This window comes from Euprymna scolopes, chromosome 46 (genome assembly GCF_053919585.1).
Source record: "Euprymna scolopes isolate OS-2025 chromosome 46, ASM5391958v1, whole genome shotgun sequence".
NCBI classification, from domain to species: domain Eukaryota; kingdom Metazoa; phylum Mollusca; class Cephalopoda; order Sepiida; family Sepiolidae; genus Euprymna; species Euprymna scolopes.
In genome coordinates, this window is record NC_136527.1 from 12,998,281 (window position 1) to 13,024,418 (window position 26,138).

General features: G+C 32.8%; 3 pseudogenes; all 3 read right to left on the reverse strand.

Annotated features, from left to right (window-relative positions):
* Nucleotides 1-10,327: 10,327 nt before the first annotated feature.
* Nucleotides 10,328-10,461, reverse strand: LOC145271804 (U2 spliceosomal RNA; annotated as a pseudogene).
* A 6,722-nt stretch (nt 10,462-17,183) lies between these two features.
* On the reverse strand, nt 17,184-17,317 carry LOC145271807 (U2 spliceosomal RNA; annotated as a pseudogene).
* A 6,883-nt stretch (nt 17,318-24,200) lies between these two features.
* Nucleotides 24,201-24,334, reverse strand: LOC145271806 (U2 spliceosomal RNA; annotated as a pseudogene).
* Between the last annotated feature and the right edge of the window lie 1,804 nt (nt 24,335-26,138).

Here is a 26,138-nt window from a genome sequence, read left to right on the forward strand (position 1 = left end):
TTGGACTCACCACCTCCAAAGAAGGCAAGGGTGCAGCCCTCCGCTGGCAAGGCCATGCTCACAGTCTTCTGGGACCAGGACGGAGTAGTAATGACAGATTTCCTGGCAAAGGGTACCACAATTACAGGAGCCTATTATGCTTCACTTTTGAGGAAATTAATGGAAGCATTAACTAGAATCGAAACCGAGACTGTAGCATTCAAAGCTGGTGACGTTACCACTGTACCAACGTGACACGCATATGAATCGATGAAAAATAAAATATTAAAAATAAATTAAGATGAATTTACAAAATGCATAACGATTTTTTTTCAATTTTGGTCCATTTCTTATCCCTTTAAAACAAAAAAAAAATCCAATCATTTGAGGCCTCTAGCGCCGCTCTGCGACTTTTAGTTTCGGGAGAGATAGAGTTTGAAAATATGGAGATAAACAGACAGACATATAACCTTTAACATACATACACTACACACACTGATACCGTTTCAATAAGACATTTTATAAACAGCCAGTTCCTTTCAACAAATGAACGGAATGTCTTTCTTGGGAATTTACAAGAAAAATATTACGTTCGTTCATCACGGTCTGGATTAACGAATCTGCAAAAGCTGATTCCTTTAAAAGAAACGTCCAAACAGCTTTTATTCCAAATGCTTTCCCATACAAGGATTCCACGTGTCTTAGATTCTGCTCCCCCCTCTCCGTCTGTCTAGGTATCTTTCTATCTCTATCTCTAACTACTGAATCTCTTTACTATTCGCTTGCTATAACGTTATTCGACTACACATCTTTTAACATGCGACTTTGAATCACGTTTTCGATCTGTTATTTTGAAACCGATTTGTTTGAGTATTTTAACATTCATTTCGCCAAGGTCGCATTCCTAGTTCGTTTGTTCTACTAACCCGTTGTTAATTCCAAAACTTATAAACATTCTAAATTACCCGTGATCCGTTTGGTCAGTATATGATATACACACAGGTTTCTTTCAGTCTTGACGGACTTTGGATACCCACAGTAAGGGTGCCTGTGCATGAAATTTTGAGCAATCTGCAACCAGTAGCAAGTTGAGGTTCAGGACGACGGGAAACAATGCCGAGATAAGCGGAAAGCACATACAATGCCTAGAGTTCTGAAAAGGTCACTCATCTAGTAATAGCCAGGCTCAACGTTACTTAACTTCGATGATCTGACGAGAACCGGTGTGCCAACGTGATTATGGAATAGTGAGTATACAAAATTATTCTATAAAAGTGCAAGTGAGTATACAGAATTAATGTATAAACGCGCAAAAGTTGTATACACGCGCTCGCGAAAACAAACATGGCGGTCTGGTAAAACAATACAGAATACATGGGATAATAATCCTAATCTTTCTTAGTTGTTGTTTTACCACGTTTCGGCCAACTATTCCTCTGACGTTCGTCAGGTAGTAACCGCGACGGAATAGGAACTCCGAATCTCCTAACTGCAGTCTCAGCAATTACTGCCATCCATAGTTGTTGTCGTTCGTCTCACCACGTTTTGCCAAAGTAAGCCTCTGGTTGGCTTTGGGTAGGATTGAAACTGCTATCTTCAGACAATGCTCACCTGGAACTGTAGAGACTCAACGTCTCTATCCACTGCGCCACGGGTCCCGAAGGGCGATCAAGGTTTATTCATTATATGATCTTCCATGGTCGGGTCAATGCCGAATGGTATATATATATATATATATATATATATATATATATATATATATATATATATATATATATATATATATATATATATATATATATAGCTTAATACTCTCTATATCATAACAGCAGAAACTTATAAATATATTGCCGCATATTACCTTTCAGTTTTACAACCTTACATAACCCTCCCCCCCCAAATTAATCAAAATTACGCACTCCATAAAAAACAGACACCCCACAAACCGTTAAAATAAATTACCACACAGCAACAATACACCCCCTGCTTAACCATAATTCATATACCCCTTAATCTCAATACTATGTTAAAGACCATATATATTCTTATTTATCATACTATATATAATAAGCTTCTCCTTATTTATTTAGAATTCAATAAAGCTTCCCCCAACATTCTATAATTCCTCTTAATTTTTTTCATCCCTAATGAAACTTACGCTAGACGCCGCATCTCCCCCATGCTACCTAGCACCTTCTCTACTCTTCTGATGAGAAGCAATAGGCTTCGAAATGCCCTGGCATAAAGAGTCCCTTCTATCCCCCAAATTTTGCCTGTATTCCATTATTCAATAAATGATCAATTCTATATCTACCTATATATAGTTTTGTGTTATTTCATACTCTTGTTGTCCTATTATATATATATATATATATATATATATATATATATATATATATATATATATACTGTATTAACTAACAAAACCAAAACTTCAAAAAAGGAGTTGGTAGCAACAAAAAGTGTATTTCATTGTAAGTTACAATTGTTGGACAATTTCAAGCATTTCACATAACTAGCCTTTCTTCAAACTTCTTGAATAAAAAACACTTTAACAATAGAAAATTATTTAAATAAATTTCCCTTAAAGGAAAAGAAGCATGCGAAAACATTTATCCTTGACGCATCCTTGTCAAGAGATTTACTATTTTGCTTTCGTTTAATGCATTTTTGTTTATAGATGTAACAAAAACATTGGAATAAAAGATTCAATTCATAGAACTTTGGAAGTCAGTGTTTCATACTAACATATTTCCCATATAACGCACAGACTTTTGACACTAAGATCGCAGATTTTTGCATGACAATGTAAGACGATCAGAAAAATTCAGTATATTACAAAGTCTCTCTCTCTTTCTCTCTCTCTCTCTCTCTCTCTCTCTATATATATATATATATATATATATATATATATATATATATATATATATATATAACTACTAAATTATGACCACAAAAGTACATTCAACAATAAAAAACACCGTATAAAAACAACACTAGCGAATAAATACTGGGAACTCAAGGAAAGCGGACATTCGCCGGTAGTCGAATGGAAAATAATAAGACAAGCTACCACGTGTAGGGACCTAGGCTACCCATATAGATTATGCCTTCATGAAAAATTTGCTATCCTGTACTTTAAAGAACCCCAACATCTATTAAAGTGTAGAAGAGCAATAGCAAACATAAAACTTACTCTAGGATAGCGATACAAAATAGTTTTAAAACTAACAATAACAATAGAAAATAAACAAATACATGAATTAAATAAACATGAATATACATAAACGAGCACACATATATGTATATATATGTATATATATGTGCATATATGTATGTACACACATATATATATATATATATATATAAACCATATGTATATATATATGTATATTTATGTGCATATATGCTTGTACACACATATATACATTTATATATAAACTGACATAAAAAAACCCTAACCGATCAAGAAACTAAATATCCAGGCTAAATAGAGCACACACAAGGAACAGGTCAACCAGAGGTCAAATAGGCCTTTGTCCGATGAGTGCATGCTCATTGGCTGATAGGAAGGGCACGGTAGATACTAGAAAGCTGATTGGCTAACGCATATAAAAACGACAAACAACCACAGAATTTGCGCATAAACCTAGAGTGGATGAAACGCAGAATATTCATAGACATTTTATAACCTACTATATATATATATATATATATATATATATATATATATATATATATATATATATATATATATATATATATACTAGCAGGGGTGCCCGGCGTTGCTCGGGTGTTTGGAGGTGTATGCTGTGCAAAAAAGCAAAAAAACAAAAAAAATGGTTAATTTTTTAAAACTTTGACCCCTATTATGACCCCTTAAAATTTATAGTTTCGGGCTCAAATCACTTTATTAAGTTAGATCCAGGTCCAAGGAACCTATATCTAAAATTTCAAGTGTCTAGACCCAAAATTGTCGGAGGAGTTTGGTAGAGTTCTTAAAGGTCAAATCGTTGAAATTTGACCCCTTAACAGACAAATTTCTGGCTGACACCCGACACATCGATTTTCCCAAATCTCAGTACCTGGTATTTCAAATTTCGAGTCTATAGACTAAAAATTGACAGAGTTATTGCGTAGGGAAATGTACACAGACACACAGACAGACAGACACGTTCACTTTTATAGATATATAGATAGATATATATATATAATATAAAGCTGAATGTCTGTATGTGTATGTGTGTATGTGTGTGTGTCTGGTCACGAATAGACTCCTATATGGTTGACTATTTTAAAAAAACTGATTACATATAACGATAGAAGATGTATCGAGACACAGGAATGGGTATGTTTGATCGGACAGAACAGTGGTTCATTACACTTGTGGGGTCTGCGTTCGCGCCTGGTCTACAAAGTATGGAAATAAAAATTTAAAAATTAATAAAAAACGTTTACAAGTGTTTTTGATATAGATGACATAAGAATACTTTGATAAGTATGTTTTAACATAAATAGGGATGGTATAATAAAATTGTGGAGTCAGCGTTCGCGCCTTGCCTCCATAGAATGGAAATAGGCACAAACTTTAATAAATACTTTTCATAACTATCTGCGTAAGTATACTTTGATAATTATGTTTCAGTTTGAAGAAATATGGTATAATAAAATTGTGGGGTGTTCGTTCGCGCCTGACCTCCATAGAATGGAAATATGTCACAAAGTTTAACAAGGTTTTTTAATTTGAATCAACAGAATATTGTGATAAGTGTTTCAGTGTGAACAGGTATGGTATAATAAATTATGGGGTTTATCTATTTTATTTTTACTTTCATCATATTTTGCTTTGGTTTTGATACCCCCAAATTCGAAGCTATCTCTTTACAACCCTTCCTTTCCTATCATACTTTCATAAATCAGAGTCCATTTTCTGTAGGATTTCTTTTTAACCCAGTCAACGATGGGTACCTTTGCTAGTATATATATATATATATATATATATATATATATATACATATACATATATATATTAATTAATAATAATAACTAATACTGATATATGTATACATACATATATTCATAATGATATATATGCATATATATATATATACATATATTATTTTTAAAATGTAATTTTCCACTGACGCGTGTTTCGTCGTCTACGACTCATCAGAGTGGCTTTATCTAGCGAGATTCGAAATCGGGACCCAACGGTAATGAGCCTAAACCCTTACCCCCGGACCATCTCGCCAACTGTCTGGATATATCGCGATTTACTTAGATGAATTCAATTATTTACAGAAGTGCATTTTTACCTAAATGCGAGTTGGGAATAATTTTCTCTTTTAACCAATTTGGTACACCCACATGGGGAGCAGTATACATATATTATTTTTAAAATGTAATTATCCACTGACACGTGTTTCGTCGTCTATGAACTTTCGTAAATAATTGAATTCATTCAAAACATATCGCTAAAACCGAAACAAACAACATATATATATATATATATATATATATATATATATATATATATATATATTAATAATAATAACTAATACTCATCTTAATTCCAAAATAAAAAACATTTCTTTAGCTTTTGATAATAATAGTCGATTTTCCTAAATTCACTATCAGCAACGAAACCCGGTGTCGTCCCGGCATAATCTAACACGTAACCGTCTGTGTCAGCAAATGATATATAGCTGTGTTTGTGTGACTTGAAAATAATCTATATATTAATACGATAGCGCGTGTGTTCTTTTGTGTGTCACGCTTACATCCAAATCGTTATGTTCTTCTATTTCTTGTCATAAAAATTTTTACCAAGAATTCTTCATAAGTTTTGGTTTCGGTTTCGACTATAGCTGATGGCACTTAAATCATCTATTTTTTTATAAATAATTTATCAAGAATTCTTCATAAGTTTTGGTTTCGGTTCCGATTATGGCTGAAGGAACTCAAGTTATATATATATATATATATATATATATATATATATATATATACATATATATGTATGTATATATATAAATATATATATACGAGCAAACAGTTAATAAAACATGTTAAAAACACTTTGAAAAAGAGTTAAAATAAGTGGATAGTCCTTAATCCGAGGAGTTTCGAAGAAATACTTTCCTTCTCATCAGAGTGTAGGAATTAGCAAAATGCAGGATCGGATTTTGCATGCAAAAGTATTTGATGAAACAACAAGTAAATCAAAGATCTTACTTGATATTTCTTGTGCAAATGGAAATTCAATTAACTTTCTTGAATGTTAAAACCACTTTGAAAAAGAGTTAAAAACATATTTAATTTGAAAAGGAAACTCTTGATAAGTGGATAGTCCTTAATCCGCGGAGTTTCGAAGGAATACTTCATCAGAGGGTAGGAATTAGCAAAATGCGGGATCGGATTTTGCATGCAAAAGTATTTGATGAAACAACAAGTAAGTCAAAGATCTTACTTGAAAACAAAAAAAGTGAAGCAGAGGGAATATGGTGAAGAAAAAGGTGATTACACATGAATGGATAGTCTGGTGGAAGATAAATAATCCAGTGACGGTAAAATCCAAATATATAACTCCAAGAAAGTTAATTGAATTTCCATTTGCACAAGTAAGATCAAGTAAGATCTTTGACTTATTTGTTGTTTCATCAAATACTTTTGTATGCAAAATCCGATCCCGCATTTTACTAATTCCCACCCTCTGATAAGAAGGAAAGCATTTCTTCGAAACTCCGCGGATTAAGTGTTTTGTTAACATGTTTTATTAACTGTTTGCTCGTATTATAAGCTCTATCTCCTATTTGGTTTTATCGAGCTTTTACATCTGGCTGAGATCACTTTATAAATATTAATTCTTTAATATTTATATTATACTATAATTTTACCATCTTGGATCATTTTGGTAAATTTAATTGTAATTTTTATTTTTTTTATTTTATATATATATATATATATATATATATATATATATATATATATATGTATATATATAAAATTTATTTCGGTTTCGGTTCAAGTCATGTGAATATATTTTTTACTTTTGAAATTACAACTTTATAAGATATAAAAATCGATAGAACATTAACTCTATAATAATATATACGAAATCTTCAAGAATTAAAATATCATATTTAAGCGTACTTTACGACCGGGATTTGCCGGACGGTCGTGCTAGCTTAGGTAAATACTTTTGCAGTTTTAACAAAAAAATAAAAAAGCTACAATAATATCAGAGCGACTTGATTTACACTAAACATCTACAGAATGCCAACATCAATATATTACATATGAATGAGTCTCCTGTGGAATTTCCACAGGCCTCACAAGTTATTATTGTTATGGTAGACATGAAAGTATATGTACTTGTACGTTAGTATGTAAGGAGACATTATCGGTTAGGGTACAGTCCTGAGTCGGGGGAGCACGGTTGAGGAAATACAAGTAACGTTGAAAAGCAAGGAGGCCTGTTCACCTAGTTCTCTATTTTGCTTCCTAGTCGAAAAGAGAATATAAGGAACGTATACGACGATTTCCAACGAGAGCGATTGAAAAGGGAAGAAAACCTGAGAAATAGGATCCTCACGAATTTAACCACAGCTAAAAAACGTTGTTATGAAGTGTTATTTTCCTTTCTTTTATACAACAAGAACGACCCGTTTCTCGACCAGGTTGTGGCTTGCGACTAAAAGTAGGTTCTTTACGACAAACGGCAGCGCTAGTTCAGTGGTTAGACGCCGACAAAATTTCACAGCACATATAGAGGACAAACACTGGAGATAAAAAAGGTTTTCGATTAGTTCTCTCAGTAGAAACATGCAAACGAGGCAATAAAGTAAAAAAAAAATGATAATCTGGGCCGAATGTTACCGATGTCTTTGTCCATCTGCGTCACTCATTTCTTACGCCAATATGTTAGTAAGTAAAAGAAAGAAAATAAGCATTTAGTTTATTCGTTTCTTTCCAATAAAACCTTGAAGTAACTCAGCGAATGTCTCCTTATGTGTTCCTGCATGAGGAGTTTTATTCGTTTTAATTTCAACGAGACATTCTATAACAACTAGATGAAACAGCCACTCATGAATAACAAATATAAGAAAATCACAATTAATTTGACAAGACAGTTCTTGCGGAATTTTTAACTTTGATTTTTAATGATGTATTTTCAGATGAGTTTTCGTCATAATACCTTTACTTTATTTTTGAATTACACTCGTTTTAAAACAATTATGTCTTCTTTTCAGAACGTTGAATACAAAATGGAAAAAAAGCAAATTCGCACAATTTTATTATTTCAATTCAAGCTAGGCCGAAAAACTGCTGAAACAGCTCGTGATATCAAGGAAACGTTTGGCCCAGGAACCATGACTGAACGCACAGCACCATGGTGATTTACGAAATTTCGTGGCAGCGACGAGCGACGAGAGTTTAAGATGACAAGCGTAGTGGTCGGTCGGTAATCAGACGTTGGCAATGATCAATTAAGAGCCTTAGTCGAAGCCAGTCCACGCATACCTGTCCGAGTACTTCTTAATTAGTCCGTGCATGCTTGACAATGGTGAGATCGTGCTTCTGAATTAGACGTAACGTATGCGACGATTTCCAACGAGACAGATTGAAAAGGGAAGAAATCTTGATAAATAGGATCCTCACGAATTGAACAACAACTAAAAAAAACAAAAACGTTGTTATGAAGTGATATTGTACCTTCTTTTACGCAATAAGAACGACCCGTTTCCCGACCGGGTTGTGACTTGCAATCTAAAGTAGGTTCTTTACGACAATCGGCAACGTTACACAACACTTCCCGAAGCCAGAATTGCACAAAAAGAAGGGCATACTATTACAGTTTTTTGAATGCAGGCGAAACCATTGCGACGGTGAAGTACTCTCAACAAACGGATGAAATGCATCAGAAACTTCAACAACAACACCCAGCATTAATCAACAGAAAAAGATCCGATTCTCCTCCACGACAATGCCCGACCGCACGTTGCTGAACCAATCCTGAAAAAGTTGAAATAAATTGGGTTACAAAACTCTGCCTCATCCGCTATACTCTCAGACCTCTCACTTATTGACTACGACTTTTCTAAAGCATCTTGACAGCTTTCTACATGAGAATTGCTTCAAAAACCTAAGCGATATATAAAACGCCTTTAGCGACTTCATCGCCACCAGAATGCAAGATTTCTACGTTACTGGCATAAATACACTTGTTTTGCGTTGGCAAAGTGTACTGATTCTAATGGTAATTATTTCGATGAATAAATTTTTGTTGGAGCCGAGATATGTTCATCTATATATATAAAAGGCAAAAATCGGTGTGTATGTATGTATGTATGTATGTATGTATGTTTGTTTGTAACGCTAAAACTTTTGAAAGACGGAACCAGAGTTGACAAATTTGGTATCATATTGCACCTTGATCACCCGGATGACAAATATCGAAATTTCACGTCAAACGGACCAGTAGAAAGGGGTCAACTGATCGTTTTTCTCCTAGGGGGGCCCCCCAAAAAACCTGTCATTTTAACGTTATTCAATACGTGTCACGTGACGTGACGTCAGCTCAAACTTTTGACAGACACAACCAAAGTTGACAAATTATGTATCATATTGAACCTTGATCACCCGCATGACAAATATCGAAATTCCACACCAAACGGACCATTAAAAGGGGGTGAACTGATCATTTCTCTCCTAGGGGGGCCCCCCAAAAAACCTGTCATTTTAATGTTAATATTACATAATCCAAAAACGCTTAGTCATGTCACGTGACGTGACGTCAACATCCAGTAATGGCGAACAAATGTAAACAAACACTTTGTTTTACCGATACTTTTGTAATTTCTCTTCTGCTTTGTTCTAGAGATTATTAAACTCCATGACAATGTCTCCAGCGTATTTAACTGGTTAAAAATAGTATTTATACAAGAGTTTTAACGAAAAATATCAGGAAAAAATGTACAGGAATAAAAAAAAATTCAGCTTTCAAAATATTCGTCGATAAAAAAACCGATCTTTATATTTACGCTAGCCATTTTGTATATTACCACGTGACCTGCTATCTCTTAAACTGGAGGGGGGGGATCCACTTGAATCCAACAAAACCAGTAATTTTTTTTTTCTATTATATATACATCATTTTCTATAAAATTAAGTGTAGACTTTATAATTAAAATAAAACAAAAAATGTTATTCATACTAAAAAAAAAAAAACGCTTAGTCATGTCACGTGACGTGACGTCAACATCCACTAACGGCGAACAATTGTACCTATTTACTATGCCTCCCCACGGGACAGAGTTAGACACCAGGGTCGTTTTTTAACGTGGAGAAAAGGTACAAAAATAAAAATTGTCTCAGTCGTGGAGGATTTCTCCTCCACCGAAAGAGAACAAGAAATAGAAGTGCAGCATCTGAAGAACAGATACTACACTTTGATCTTGACCAAAAGGCCAAGAATGCGAACAATTGTAAATAACAACTTTTTTCACAAAACCAACACCGTCTTTCTTTTTTTTCTCTCTCTTTCTCTCTCTCTCTCACCCACTTACTCTTCCCTCTCTCTCACCCTCTTTCTCTTGACGTCACACCACTGTTAAACTGTGGGGGGGGGGGGAACACATTCCCAGGCATTATCTCCTATAGATGCACATTTTATTAGAAATTCAGCTTTCAAAATATTAGACGATAATAAAAATATAAAACCAACACCCTCTTTCTCTTTTCTCTCTCTCTCACCAACTTACTCTTCTCTCTCTCTCACCCTCTTTCTCTTGACCTCCTACTACTGTTAAACTGTGTGTGTGTGGGGGGGGGAAAGAGGCAGCTTGAAAACCAACAAAAACAGTGCACAGTTTCCCAAGCATTTGGGGTGGGAAGGGGGGGAAGAAGCCGAGTGCACAGTTTCGTGTGAGAGAGAGAGAACAATTCTCAACCTATATACTCAACAAATTTTTTATCTACAGATTTGAAAGTTTGTATATAGGGTATTCAGACATATGGAAATATATCTAGCATAATCTATCTATTATATCTATAAAAGTGAAAATGTGTGTGTGTGTGAGGTAGCCAGAGAGAGAGAGAGAGAGAGAGAGAGAGAGAGACAACAATTCTCAACCTATATATTCAATACATTTTTTATCTACAGATTTGAAAATTTGTATATAGGGTATTCAGACATATGGAAATATATCTAGCATAATCTATCTATTATATCTATAAAAGTGAAAATGTGTGTGTGTGTGTGTGTGTGCGTAAGAGAGAGAGAGAACAATTCTCAACCTATATACTCAACGTATTTTTATCTACGGATTTTAAACTTTTTATATAGGGTATTCAGACATATAGAAATATATCTAGCATAATCTATACATTATATCTATAAAAGTGAGAATGTGAGTGTGTGAGAGAGAGAGAACAATTCTCAACCTATATATTCAACAAATTTTTTACCTACAGATTTGAAAATTTGTATATTGGGTATTCAGACATATGGAAATATATCTAGCATAATCGATCTATTATATCTATAAAAGTCAGAATGTTTGCGTGTGGTTGTGTGTGTAAGGTTGCGAGAGAGAGAGAGAGAGAACAATTCTCAACCTATCTATTCAATAAATTTGTTATCTACAGATTTGACCATTTGTATATAGGGTATTCAGACATATGGAAATATATCCAGCATAATCTATCTATTATATCCATAAAAGTGAGAATGTGTGCGTGAGAGAGAGAGAGAGAGAGAGAGTAAGTACAATTCTCACCCTATATATTCAACAAATTTTTTATCTACCGATTAGAAAATTTGTATATAGGGTATTCAGACATATGGAAATATATCTAGCATAATCTATCTATTATATCTAGAAAAGTGAGAATGTGTGTGAAAGAGAGAGAGAGAAGAGAGAGAGAGAGAGAACAATTCTCAACCTATATATTCAACTAATTTTTATGTACAGATCTGAAAATTTGTATACAGGGTATTCAGACATATGGAAATATATCTAGCATAATCTATTATATCTATAAAAGGTAGAATGTGTGTGTGTGTGTGTGTGTGAGTGAGTGAGTGAGTGAGAGAGAGAGAGAGAGAACAATTCTCAACCTATATACTCAACAAATTTTGTATCTACAGATTTGATAATTTGTATATAGGGTATTCAGACATAAGGAAATATATCTAGCATAATCTATCTATTATATCTATAAAAGTGAGAATGTGTGTGTGAGAGAGAGAGAAAGAACAATTCTCAACCTATATACTCAACAAATTTTTTATCTACAGATTTAAAAATTTGTATATAGGGTATTCAGACATATAGAAATATATCTAGCATAACCTATCTATTATATCTATAAAATGACCATGTGTGTGTGTGTGAGAGAGAGAGAGAGAGAGTCAGAGAGAGAGAGAGAACAATTTTCAGCGTGTGTGTGTGTGAGAAAGAGAGAGAGAGAAAGAGAGGAAGGAAAATTCTCACCCTATATATTCAACAAATTTTTTATCTACATATTAGAAAATTTGGATATAGGGTATTCAGACGTATGGAAATATATCTAGCATAATCTATCTATTATATCTATAAAAGTGAGAATGTGTGTGTGAGAGAGAGAGAAAGAGAGAGAGAGAGAACAATTCTCAACCTATATATTCAACTAATTTTTTATCTACAGATTTGAAAATGTGTATATTGGGTATTCAGACATATGTAAATATATCTGGCATAATCTATGTATTATATCTATAAAAGTGTGAATGTGAGTGATGGAAAGAGCAAAAAATTCTACACCCATATATAACCTATAAAAGTGAGAATATGTGTGTGAGAGAGAGAGAGAGAGAACAATTCTCAACCTATATATTCAACACATTTTTGGGCACAGATTTGGAAATTTGTATATAGGGTAGGCAGACATATAGAAATATATCTAGCATAATCTATCTATTATATCTATAAAAGTGAGAACTTGTGTGTGTGTGTGTGTGTGAGAGAGAGAGAGAACAATTCTTAACCTACATACTCAACAAATTTTTTACCTACAGTTTAGAAAATTTGTATATAGGGTATTCAGACATATGGAAATATATCTAGCATAATCTATCTATTATAACTACAAAAGTTAGAATGTGTGTGTGAGAGAGAGAGAGAACAATTCTAAACCTATATATTCAACAAATTTTTTATCTACAGATTTGAAACTTTGTATATAGGGTATTCAGACATATGGAAATATATCTAGCATAATCTATCTATTTTATCTATAAAAGTGAGAATGCGTGTGTGTGAGATAGCGAGAGAGAGAGAGAGAGAAAAAGAGAGAGATAAAAATTCTCAACCTATACATTCAACAAATTTTTTATCCACAGATTTGAACATTTGTATATAGGGTGTTCAGACATATAGAAATATATCTAGCATAATCTATCTATTATATGTATAAAAGTGAGAATGTGTGTGTGTGTGAGAGAGAGGACAATTGTCAACCTATGTATACAACAAATTTTTTATCTACAGATTTCAAAATTTGTATATTGGGCATTCAGACATATTTCAATATATCTGGCATAATCTGTCTATTATATCTATAAAAGTGAGAATGTGTGTGATAGAGAGAGAGAGAACAATTCTCAACCTATATACTCAACAAATTTTTTATCTACAGATTTGAAAATTTGTATATAGGGTATTCAGACATATGGAAATATATCTAGCATAATCTATTATATCTATAAAAGTGAGAATGTGTGTGTGTGAGAGAGAGAGAGAGAGAGAGAGAGAGAAGAATTCTCAACCCATATACTCAACAAATTCTTTATCTACAGATTTTAAAATTTGTATATAGAGTATTCATACAAATAGAAATATATCTAGGATAATCTTTCTATTATATCTATAAAAGTGAGAATGTGTGTGTGTGTGAGCGAGAGAGAGAGAGAGAGAGAGAGAGAGAGAGAGAGAGAGAGAGAGAGAACAGTTCTCAACCTATACATTCAACAAATTTTTATATATAGGGTATTCAGAAATATCGAAATATATCTAGCATAATCTATTATATCTTTAAAAGTTAGAATGTGTGTGTGTGAGAGATTGAGAGAACAATTCTCAACCTATGCACTCTACAAATTTTTTATCTACAAATTAGAAATTTGTATATAGGGTATTCACACATATGGAAATATATCTAGCATAATCTATCTATTATATCTATAAAAGTTAGAATGTGTGTGTGTGAGGTAGCCAGAGAGAGAGAGAGAGAGTAAGAACAATTTTCAACCTATATATTCAACAAATATTTGATCTACAGATTAGAAAATTTGTATATAGGGTATTCAGACATATGGAAATATATCTAGCATAATCTATCTATTATATCTCTAAAATTGAGAATGTGTGTGTGAGAGAGAGAGAGAGAACAATTTTCAACCTATATACTCAACAAATTTTTTTATCTACAGATTTGAAAATTTGTATATAGGGTATTCAGACATATGGAAATATATCTAGAGTAATCTATCTATTATATCTATAAAAGTGAGAATGCGTGTGTGTGTGAAAGAGAGCGACACAGAACAATTCTCAACCTATATATTCAACAAATTTTTTATGTACAGATCTGAAATATCACATTTGTATAGAAGTAGAAATCTTGATACCTACTCTGATACCTAATAAAAGAAAGGACACTCTTTAGGGCGGATTTTGATTATAACAAGTCACTAATTAGAAATTATAATAAACATTCTAATAATTTAAGAATTTTACCAAAATAAAATTGCATGGTAATCACCCAATTTCTGCCACAAAATTTTGATTGGCAGAACTCATAAACATAAAATATATATTTTCTAATTTCATCTTTTTTTTTTCTTTTTACATAATCTGGTTTGATGTTTTCCCAAATATTCAAATCACTATATTTTGCTGCTTAATATCAAATACAGCAACTGAGTTATTTTTATGCATCAAACAATTACATTTTCTCATTCATCCAAACTAATCACTGAACATCAATTTCATATTTTCTTCACTAAAATATTACTGTGCTTGATGTCATCAAGTGGAGCGGATCATTTTTTTTTCATTTGTTCACACATTTTTCCAATTTATATATATTTTAAAGATTCTTAGCCTATGTCATTGCATACCAATCTGTTTATTAAAAGTTAAGGTTCACTGTAAACACATATGTTACACCAAAATAAAAACGCTTCAGATAATGTCTTGATATTCAATTCAGTTTCTCACATGACATCTTATGAAGTTAGTAGAAATGTTACAGACTTTTGAATCTCAAACACTTTCAATACTGTGCACTGATATTTTCTTTTTTGCAATATAAGCACATTCATGATTTTTTTTACAAACGTTAAAACTTTCACATTGTGTAGCAATATACTGAAACAATTATAAAAATATTTGTTTTTATTTTGAATGATGCAGGGCATCTGAAGAGAGATTTTTCTAACAAAATGAAAGTATAATTTTTAGCAATAGGTATCTAGGAAAAGGCCACTACATATGTTATAAGTTCCAAATTTCCACAACCTGGCAAATACTGGTACATGCTAGCAAATTTAGATTTGCAATTACAGAATATGATTCTAATTTTTTCCTTTGCTCTTTATTCTAACACTACACTAAGTTTACTGTGTTATTTCGCTACAGTTGATATTGTGTAGAACAATAAGAAAATCATAGTGAACAATGCATTCAACAAAATTTCACACACATTTCTAGATACCTATATCTAATAAGTTCAAAAGAAAGGACACACTTAGGGCGGTATTTTGGTGGTCAAGTCACTAAAAAGAGATTAGCTGGTTTCCCGGCATAGCCTAGGATATAATAAAGATTGACTGAAATACATGTTCTAGCTGGTTTCTAGGCGTTGCCAGGGATGTAATATAGACACATTATGTTGTATATTACCTGTTCTCTTCTCCCTAAGGTAAAACAATTTCATATACATGCTGTAAATTACCTATGCTAGGGATAAAACATGAACAATACCAGTCCTAGGGTAGATAAAACAAATAATACATAGAGATGAAAGATTCCTCTCCCCTAAGAATCAAACATATGTTCAATATCTGCTTTTGTTTTTTCATTGTTTATACGGTCCCGAGCAACGCCGGGTAGCCCTGCTAGTCTTCTTCTATATATATAAAAGGCAAAAATCGGTGTGTATGTATGTATGTATGTATGTATGTTTGTTTGTAACGCTAAAACTTTTGAAAGACGGAACCAGAGTTGACAAATTTGGTATCATATTGCACCTTGATCACCCGGATGACAAATATCGAAATTTCACGTCAAACGGACCAGTAGAAAGGGGTCAACTGATCGTTTTTCTCCTAGGGGGGCCCCCCAAAAAACCTGTCATTTTAACGTTATTCAATACGTGTCACGTGACGTGACGTCAGCTCAAACTTTTGACAGACACAACCAAAGTTGACAAATTATGTATCATATTGAACCTTGATCACCCGCATGACAAATATCGAAATTCCACACCAAACGGACCATTAAAAGGGGGTGAACTGATCATTTCTCTCCTAGGGGGGGCCCCCAAAAAAACTGTCATTTTAATGTTAATATTACATAATCCAAAAACGCTTAGTCATGTCACGTGACGTGACGTCAACATCCAGTAATGGCGAACAAATGTAAACAAACACTTTGTTTTACCGATACTTTTGTAATTTCTCTTCTGCTTTGTTCTAGAGATTATTAAACTCCATGACAATGTCTCCAACGTATTTAACTGGTTAAAAATAGTATTTATACAAGAGTTTTAACGAAAAATATCAGGAAAAAATGTACAGGAATAAAAAAAAATTCAGCTTTCAAAATATTCGTCGATAAAAAAACCGATCTTTATATTTACGCTAGCCATTTTGTATATTACCACGTGACCTGCTATCTCTTAAACTGGAGGGGGGGGATCCACTTGAATCCAACAAAACCAGTAATTTTTTTTTTCTATTATATATACATCATTTTCTATAAAATTAAGTGTAGACTTTATAATTAAAACAAAAAATGTTATTCATACTAAAAAAAAAAAACGCTTAGTCATGTCACGTGACGTGACGTCAACATCCACTAATGGCGAACAATTGTACCTATTTACTATGCCTCCCCACGGGACAGAGTTAGACACCAGGGTCGTTTTTTAACGTGGAGAAAAGGTACAAAAATAAAAATTGTCTCAGTCGTGGAGGATTTCTCCTCCACCGAAAGAGAACAAGAAATAGAAGTGCAGCATCTGAAGAACAGATACTACACTTTGATCTTGACCAAAAGGCCAAGAATGCGAACAATTGTAAATAACAACTTTTTTCACAAAACCAACACCGTCTTTCTTTTTTTTCTCTCTCTTTCTCTCTCTCACCCACTTACTCTTCCCTCTCTCTCACCCTCTTTCTCTTGACGTCACACCACTGTTAAACTGTGGGGGGGGGGAACACATTCCCAGGCATTATCTCCTATAGATGCACATTTTATTAGAAATTCAGCTTTCAAAATATTAGACGATAATAAAAATATAAAACCAACACCCTCTTTCTCTTTTCTCTCTCTCTCACCAACTTACTCTTCTCTCTCTCTCACCCTCTTTCTCTTGACCTCCTACTACTGTTAAACTGTGTGTGTGTGTGGGGGGGGGAAGAGGCAGCTTGAAAACCAACAAAAACAGTGCACAGTTTCCCAAGCATTTGGGGTGGGAAGGGGGGGAAGAAGCCGAGCGCACAGTTTCGTGTGAGAGAGAGAGAACAATTCTCAACCGATATACTCAACAAATTTTTTATCTACAGATTTGAAAGTTTGTATATAGGGTATTCAGACATATGGAAATATATCTAGCATAATCTATCTATTATATCTATAAAAGTGAAAATGTGTGTGTGTGTGAGGTAGCCAGAGAGAGAGAGAGAGAGAGAGAGAGAGAGAGAGAGAGAGAGAGAGAGACAATTCTCAACCTATATATTCAATACATTTTTTATCTACAGATTTGAAAATTTGTATATAGGGTATTCAGACATATGGAAATATATCTAGCATAATCTATCTATTATATCTATAAAAGTGAAAATGTGTGTGTGTGTGTGTGTGTGTGTGCGTAAGAGAGAGAGAGAACAATTCTCAACCTATATACTCAACGTATTTTTATCTACGGATTTTAAACTTTGTATATAGGGTATTCAGACATATAGAAATATATCTAGCATAATCTATACATTATATCTATAAAAGTGAGAATGTGAGTGTGTGAGAGAGAGAGAGAACAATTCTCAACCTATATATTCAACAAATTTTTTACCTACAGATTTGAAAATTTGTATATTGGGTATTCAGACATATGGAAATATATCTAGCATAATCGATCTATTATATCTATAAAATCAGAATGTTTGCGTGTGGTTGTGTGTGTAAGGTTGCGAGAGAGAGAGAGAGAACAATTCTCAACCTATCTATTCAATAAATTTGTTATCTACAGATTTGACCATTTGTATATAGGGTATTCAGACATATGGAAATATATCCAGCATAATCTATCTATTATATCCATAAAAGTGAGAATGTGTGCGTGAGAGAGAGAGAGAGAGAGAGAGAGAGAGAGAGTAAGTACAATTCTCACCCTATATATTCAACATATTTTTTATCTACCGATTAGAAAATTTGTATATAGGGTATTCAGACATATGGAAATATATCTAGCATAATCTATCTATTATATCTAGAAAAGTGAGAATGTGTGTGAAAGAGAGAGAGAGAAGAGAGAGAGAGAGAACAATTCTCAACCTATATATTCAACTAATTTTTATGTACAGATCTGAAAATTTGTATACAGGGTATTCAGACATATGGAAATATATCTAGCATAATCTATTATATCTATAAAAGGTAGAATGTGTGTGTGTGTGTGTGAGTGAGTGAGTGAGTGAGAGAGAGAGAGAGAGAACAATTCTCAACCTATATACTCAACAAATTTTGTATCTACAGATTTGATAATTTGTATATAGGGTATTCAGACATAAGGAAATATATCTAGCATAATCTATCTATTATATCTATAAAAGTGAGAATGTGTGTGAAAGAGAGAGAGAGAGAACAATTCTCAACCTATATATTCAACAAATTTTATCTTTACAGATTTGAAAATTTGTATATAGGGTATTCAGACATTTGGAAATATATCTAGCATAATCTATTATATCTATAAAAGTGAGAATGTGTGTGTGAGAGAGAGAGAAAGAACAATTCTCAACCTATATACTCAACAAATTTTTTATCTACAGATTTAAAAATTTGTATATAGGGTATTCAGACATATAGAAATATATCTAGCATAACCTATCTATTATATCTATAAAATGACCATGTGTGTGTGTGAGAGAGAGAGAGAGAGTCAGAGAGAGAGAGAGAACAATTTTCAGCTTGTGTGTGTGTGAGAAAGAGAGAGAGAGAAAGAGAGGAAGGAAAATTCTCACCCTATATATTCAACAAATTTTTTATCTACATATTAGAAAATTTGGATATAGGGTATTCAGACGTATGGAAATATATCTAGCATAATCTATCTATTATATCTATAAAAGTGAGAATGTGTGTGTGAGAGAGAGAGAAAGAGAGAGAGAGAGAGAACAATTCTCAACCTATATATTCAACTAATTTTTTATCTACAGATTTGAAAATGTGTATATTGGGTATTCAGACATATGTAAATATATCTGGCATAATCTATGTATTATATCTATAAAAGTGTGAATGTGAGTGATGGAAAGAGCAAAAAATTCTCAACCTATATAACCTATAAAAGTGAGAATATGTGTGAGAGAGAGAGAGAGAGAGAACAATTCTCAACCTATATATTCCACACATTTTTGGGCACAGATTTGGAAATTTGTATATAGGGTAGGCAGACATATAGAAATATATCTAGCATAATCTATCTATTATATCTATAAAAGTGAGAACTTGTGTGTGTGTGTGTGTGTGTGAGAGAGAGAGAGAACAATTCTTAACCTACATACTCAACAAATTTTTTACCTACAGTTTAGAAAATTTGTATATAGGGTATTCAGACATATGGAAATATATCTAGCATAATCTATCTATTATAACTACAAAAGTTAGAATGTGTGTGTGAGAGAGAGAGAGAGAACAATTCTAAACCTATATATTCAACAAATTTTTTATCTACAGATTTGAAACTTTGTATATAGGGTATTCAGACATATGGAAATATATCTAGCATAATCTATCTATTTTATCTATAAAAGTGAGAATGCGTGTGTGTGAGATAGCGAGAGAGAGAGAGAGAAAAAGAGAGAGATAAAAATTCTCAACCTATACATTCAACAAATTTTTTATCCACAGATTTGAACATTTGTATATAGGGTGTTCAGACATATAGAAATATATCTAGCATAATCTATCTATTATATGTATAAAAGTGAGAATGTGTGTGTGTGTGAGAGAGAGGACAATTGTCAACCTATGTATACAACAAATTTTTTATCTACAGATTTCAAAATTTGTATATTGGGCATTCAGACATATTTCAATATATCTGGCATAATCTGTCTATTATATCTATAAAAGTGAGAATGTGTGTGATAGAGAGAGAGAGAACAATTCTCAACCTATATACTCAACAAATTTTTTATCTACAGATTTGAAAATTTGTATATAGGGTATTCAGACATATGGAAATATATCTAGCATAATCTATTATATCTATAAAAGTGAGAATGTGTGTGTGTGTGTGTGTGAGAGAGAGAGAGAGAGAGAGAGAACAATTCTCAACCCATATACTCAACAAATTCTTTATCTACAGATTTTAAAATTTGTATATAGAGTATTCATACAAATAGAAATATATCTAGGATAATCTTTCTATTATATCTATAAAAGTGAGAATGTGTGTGTGTGTGAGCGAGAGAGAGAGAGAGAGAGAGAGAACAGTTCTCACCCTATACATTCAACAAATTTTTATATATAGGGTATTCAGAAATATCGAAATATATCTAGCATAATCTATTATATCTTTAAAAGTTAGAATGTGTGTGTGTGAGAGATAGAGAGAACAATTCTCAACCTATGCACTCTAGAAATTTTTTATCTACAAATTAGAAAATTTGTATATAGGGTATTCACACATATGGAAATATATCTAGTATAATCTATCTATTATATCTATAAAAGTTAGAATGTGTGTGTGAGGTAGCCAGAGAGAGAGAGAGAGAGAGAGAGAGAGAGAGAGTAAGAACAATTTTCAACCTATATATTCAACAAATATTTGATCTACAGATTAGAAAATTTGTATATAGGGTATTCAGACATATGGAAATATATCTAGCATAATCTATCTATTATATCTCTAAAATTGAGAATGTGTGTGTGAGAGAGAGAGAGAGAACAATTTTCAACCTATATACTCAACAAATTTTTTTATCTACAGATTTGAAAATTTGTATATAGGGTATTCAGACATATGGAAATATATCTAGAGTAATCTATCTATTATATCTATAAAAGTGAGAATGCGTGTGTGTGTGAGAGAGAGCGACACAGAACAATTCTCAACCTATATATTCAACAAATTTTTTATGTACAGATCTGAAATATCACATTTGTATAGAAGTAGAAATCTTGATACCTACTCTGATACCTAATAAAAGAAAGGACACTCTTTAGGGCGGATTTTGATTATAACAAGTCACTAATTAGAAATTATAATAAACATTCTAATAATTTAAGAATTTTACCAAAATAAAATTGCATGGTAATCACCCAATTTCTGCCACAAAATTTTGATTGGCAGAACCCATAAACATAAAATATATATTTTCTAATTTCATCTTTTTTTTTTCTTTTTACATAATCTGGTTTGATGTTTTCCCAAATATTCAAATCACTATATTTTGCTGCTTAATATCAAATACAGCAACTGAGTTATTTTTATGCATCAAACAATTACATTTTCTCATTCATCCAAACTAATCACTGAACATCAATTTCATATTTTCTTCACTAAAATATTACTGTGCTTGATGTCATCAAGTGGAGCGGATCATTTTTTTTTCATTTGTTCACACATTTTTCCAATTTATATATATTTTAAAGATTCTTAGCCTATGTCATTGCATACCAATCTGTTTATTAAAAGTTAAGGTTCACTGTAAACACATATGTTACACCAAAATAAAAACGCTTCAGATAATGTCTTGATATTCAATTCAGTTTCTCACATGACATCTTATGAAGTTAGTAGAAATGTTACAGACTTTTGAATCTCAAACACTTTCAATACTGTGCACTGATATTTTCTTTTTTGCAATATAAGCACATTCATGATTTTTTTTACAAACGTTAAAAACTTTCACATTGTGTAGCAATATACTGAAACAATTATAAAAATATTTGTTTTTATTTTGAATGATGCAGGGCATCTGAAGAGAGATTTTTCTAACAAAATGAAAGTATAATTTTTAGCAATAGGTATCTAGGAAAAGGCCACTACATATGTTATAAGTTCAAAATTTCCACAACCTGGCCAATACTGGTACATGCTAGCAAATTTAGATTTGCAATTACAAAATATGATTCTAATTTTTTCCTTTGCTCTTTATTCTAACACTACACTAAGTTTACTGTGTTATTTCGCTACAGTTGATATTGTGTAGAACAATAAGAAAATCATAGTGAACAATGCATTCAACAAAATTTCACACACATTTCTAGATACCTATATCTAATAAGTTCAAAAGAAAGGACACACTTAGGGAGGTATTTTGGTGGTCAAGTCACTAAAAAGAGATTAGCTGGTTTCCCGGCATAGCCCAGGATATAATAAAGATTGACTGAAATACATGTTCTAGCTGGTTTCTAGGCGTTGCCAGGGATGTAATATAGACACATTATGTTGTATATTACCTGTTCTCTTCTCCCTAAGGTAAAACAATTTCATATACATGCTGTAAATTACCTATGCTAGGGATAAAACATGAACAATATCAGTCCTAGGGTAGATAAAACAAATAATACATAGAGATGAAAGATTCCTCTCCCCTAAGAATCAAACATATGTTCAATATCTGCTTTTGTTTTTTCATTGTTTATACGGTCCCGAGCAACGCCGGGTAGCCCTGCTAGTCTATATATATAAAAGGCAAAAATCGGTGTGTATGTATGTATGTATGTATGTATGTATGTATGTATGTTTGTTTGTAACGCTAAAACTTTTGAAAGACGGAACCAGAGTTGACAAATTTGGTATCATATTGCACCTTGATCACCCGGATGACAAATATCGAAATTTCACGTCAAACGGACCAGTAGAAAGGGGTCAACTGATCGTTTTTCTCCTAGGGGGGCCCCCCAAAAAACCTGTCATTTTAACGTTATTCAATACGTGTCACGTGACGTGACGTCAGCTCAAACTTTTGACAGACACAACCAAAGTTGACAAATTATGTATCATATTGAACCTTGATCACCCGCATGACAAATATCGAAATTCCACACCAAACGGACCATTAAAAGGGGGTGAACTGATCATTTCTCTCCTAGGGGGGCCCCCCAAAAAACCTGTCATTTTAATGTTAATATTACATAATCCAAAAACGCTTAGTCATGTCACGTGACGTGACGTCAACATCCAGTAATGGCGAACAAATGTAAACAAACACTTTGTTTTACCGATACTTTTGTAATTTCTCTTCTGCTTTGTTCTAGAGATTATTAAACTCCATGACAATGTCTCCAGCGTATTTAACTGGTTAAAAATAGTATTTATACAAGAGTTTTAACGAAAAATATCAGGAAAAAATGTACAGGAATAAAAAAAAATTCAGCTTTCAAAATATTCGTCGATAAAAAAACCGATCTTTATATTTACGCTAGCCATTTTGTATATTACCACGTGACCTGCTATCTCTTAAACTGGAGGGGGGGGATCCACTTGAATCCAACAAAACCAGTAATTTTTTTTTCTATTATATATACATCATTTTCTATAAAATTAAGTGTAGACTTTATAATTAAAACAAAAAATGTTATTCATACTAAAAAAAAAAAAACGCTTAGTCATGTCACGTGACGTGACGTCAACATCCACTAACGGCGAACAATTGTACCTATTTACTATGCCTCCCCACGGGACAGAGTTAGACACCAGGGTCGTTTTTTAACGTGGAGAAAAGGTACAAAAATAAAAATTGTCTCAGTCGTGGAGGATTTCTCCTCCACCGAAAGAGAACAAGAAATAGAAGTGCAGCATCTGAAGAACAGATACTACACTTTGATCTTGACCAAAAGGCCAAGAATGCGAACAATTGTAAATAACAACTTTTTTCACAAAACCAACACCGTCTTTCTTTTTTTTCTCTCTCTTTCTCTCTCTCTCTCACCCACTTACTCTTCCCTCTCTCTCACCCTCTTTCTCTTGACGTCACACCACTGTTAAACTGTGGGGGGGGGAACACATTCCCAGGCATTATCTCCTATAGATGCACATTTTATTAGAAATTCAGCTTTCAAAATATTAGACGATAATAAAAATATAAAACCAACACCCTCTTTCTCTTTTCTCTCTCTCTCACCAACTTACTCTTCTCTCTCTCTCACCCTCTTTCTCTTGACCTCCTACTACTGTTAAACTGTGTGTGTGTGTGTGGGGGGGAAAGAGGCAGCTTGAAAACCAACAAAAACAGTGCACAGTTTCCCAAGCATTTGGGGTGGGAAGGGGGGGAAGAAGCCGAGTGCACAGTTTCGTGTGAGAGAGAGAGAACAATTCTCAACCTATATACTCAACAAATTTTTTATCTACAGATTTGAAAGTTTGTATATAGGGTATTCAGACATATGGAAATATATCTAGCATAATCTATCTATTATATCTATAAAAGTGAAAATGTGTGTGTGTGTGAGGTAGCCAGAGAGAGAGAGAGAGAGAGAGAGAGAGACAACAATTCTCAACCTATATATTCAATACATTTTTTATCTACAGATTTGAAAATTTGTATATAGGGTATTCAGACATATGGAAATATATCTAGCATAATCTATCTATTATATCTATAAAAGTGAAAATGTGTGTGTGTGTGTGTGTGTGTGCGTAAGAGAGAGAGAACAATTCTCAACCTATATACTCAACGTATTTTTATCTACGGATTTTAAACTTTGTATATAGGGTATTCAGACATATAGAAATATATCTAGCATAATCTATACATTATATCTATAAAAGTGAGAATGTGAGTGTGTGAGAGAGAGAGAACAATTCTCAACCTATATATTCAACAAATTTTTTACCTACAGATTTGAAAATTTGTATATTGGGTATTCAGACATATGGAAATATATCTAGCATAATCGATCTATTATATCTATAAAAGTCAGAATGTTTGCGTGTGGTTGTGTGTGTAAGGTTGCGAGAGAGAGAGAGAGAACAATTCTCAACCTATCTATTCAATAAATTTGTTATCTACAGGTTTGACCATTTGTATATAGGGTATTCAGACATATGGAAATATATCCAGCATAATCTATCTATTATATCCATAAAAGTGAGAATGTGTGCGTGAGAGAGAGAGAGAGAGAGAGAGAGAGAGAGAGAGAGAGTAAGTACAATTCTCACCCTATATATTCAACATATTTTGAAAATGTACAGATCTGAAAATTTGTATACAGGGTATTCAGACATATGGAAATATATCTAGCATAATCTATTATATCTATAAAAGGTAGAATGTGTGTGTGTGTGTGTGAGTGAGTGAGTGAGTGAGTGAGTGAGAGAGAGAGAGAGAACAATTCTCAACCTATATACTCAACAAATTTTGTATCTACAGATTTGATAATTTGTATACAGGGTATTCAGACATATGGAAATATATCTAGCATAATCTATCTATTATATCTATAAAAGTGAGAATGTGTGTGAAAGAGAGAGAGAGAGAACAATTCTCAACCTATATATTCAACAAATTTTATCTTTACAGATTTGAAAATTTGTATATAGGGTATTCAGACATTTGGAAATATATCTAGCATAATCTATTATATCTATAAAAGTGAGAATGTGTGTGTGAGAGAGAGAGAAAGAACAATTCTCAACCTATATACTCAACAAATTTT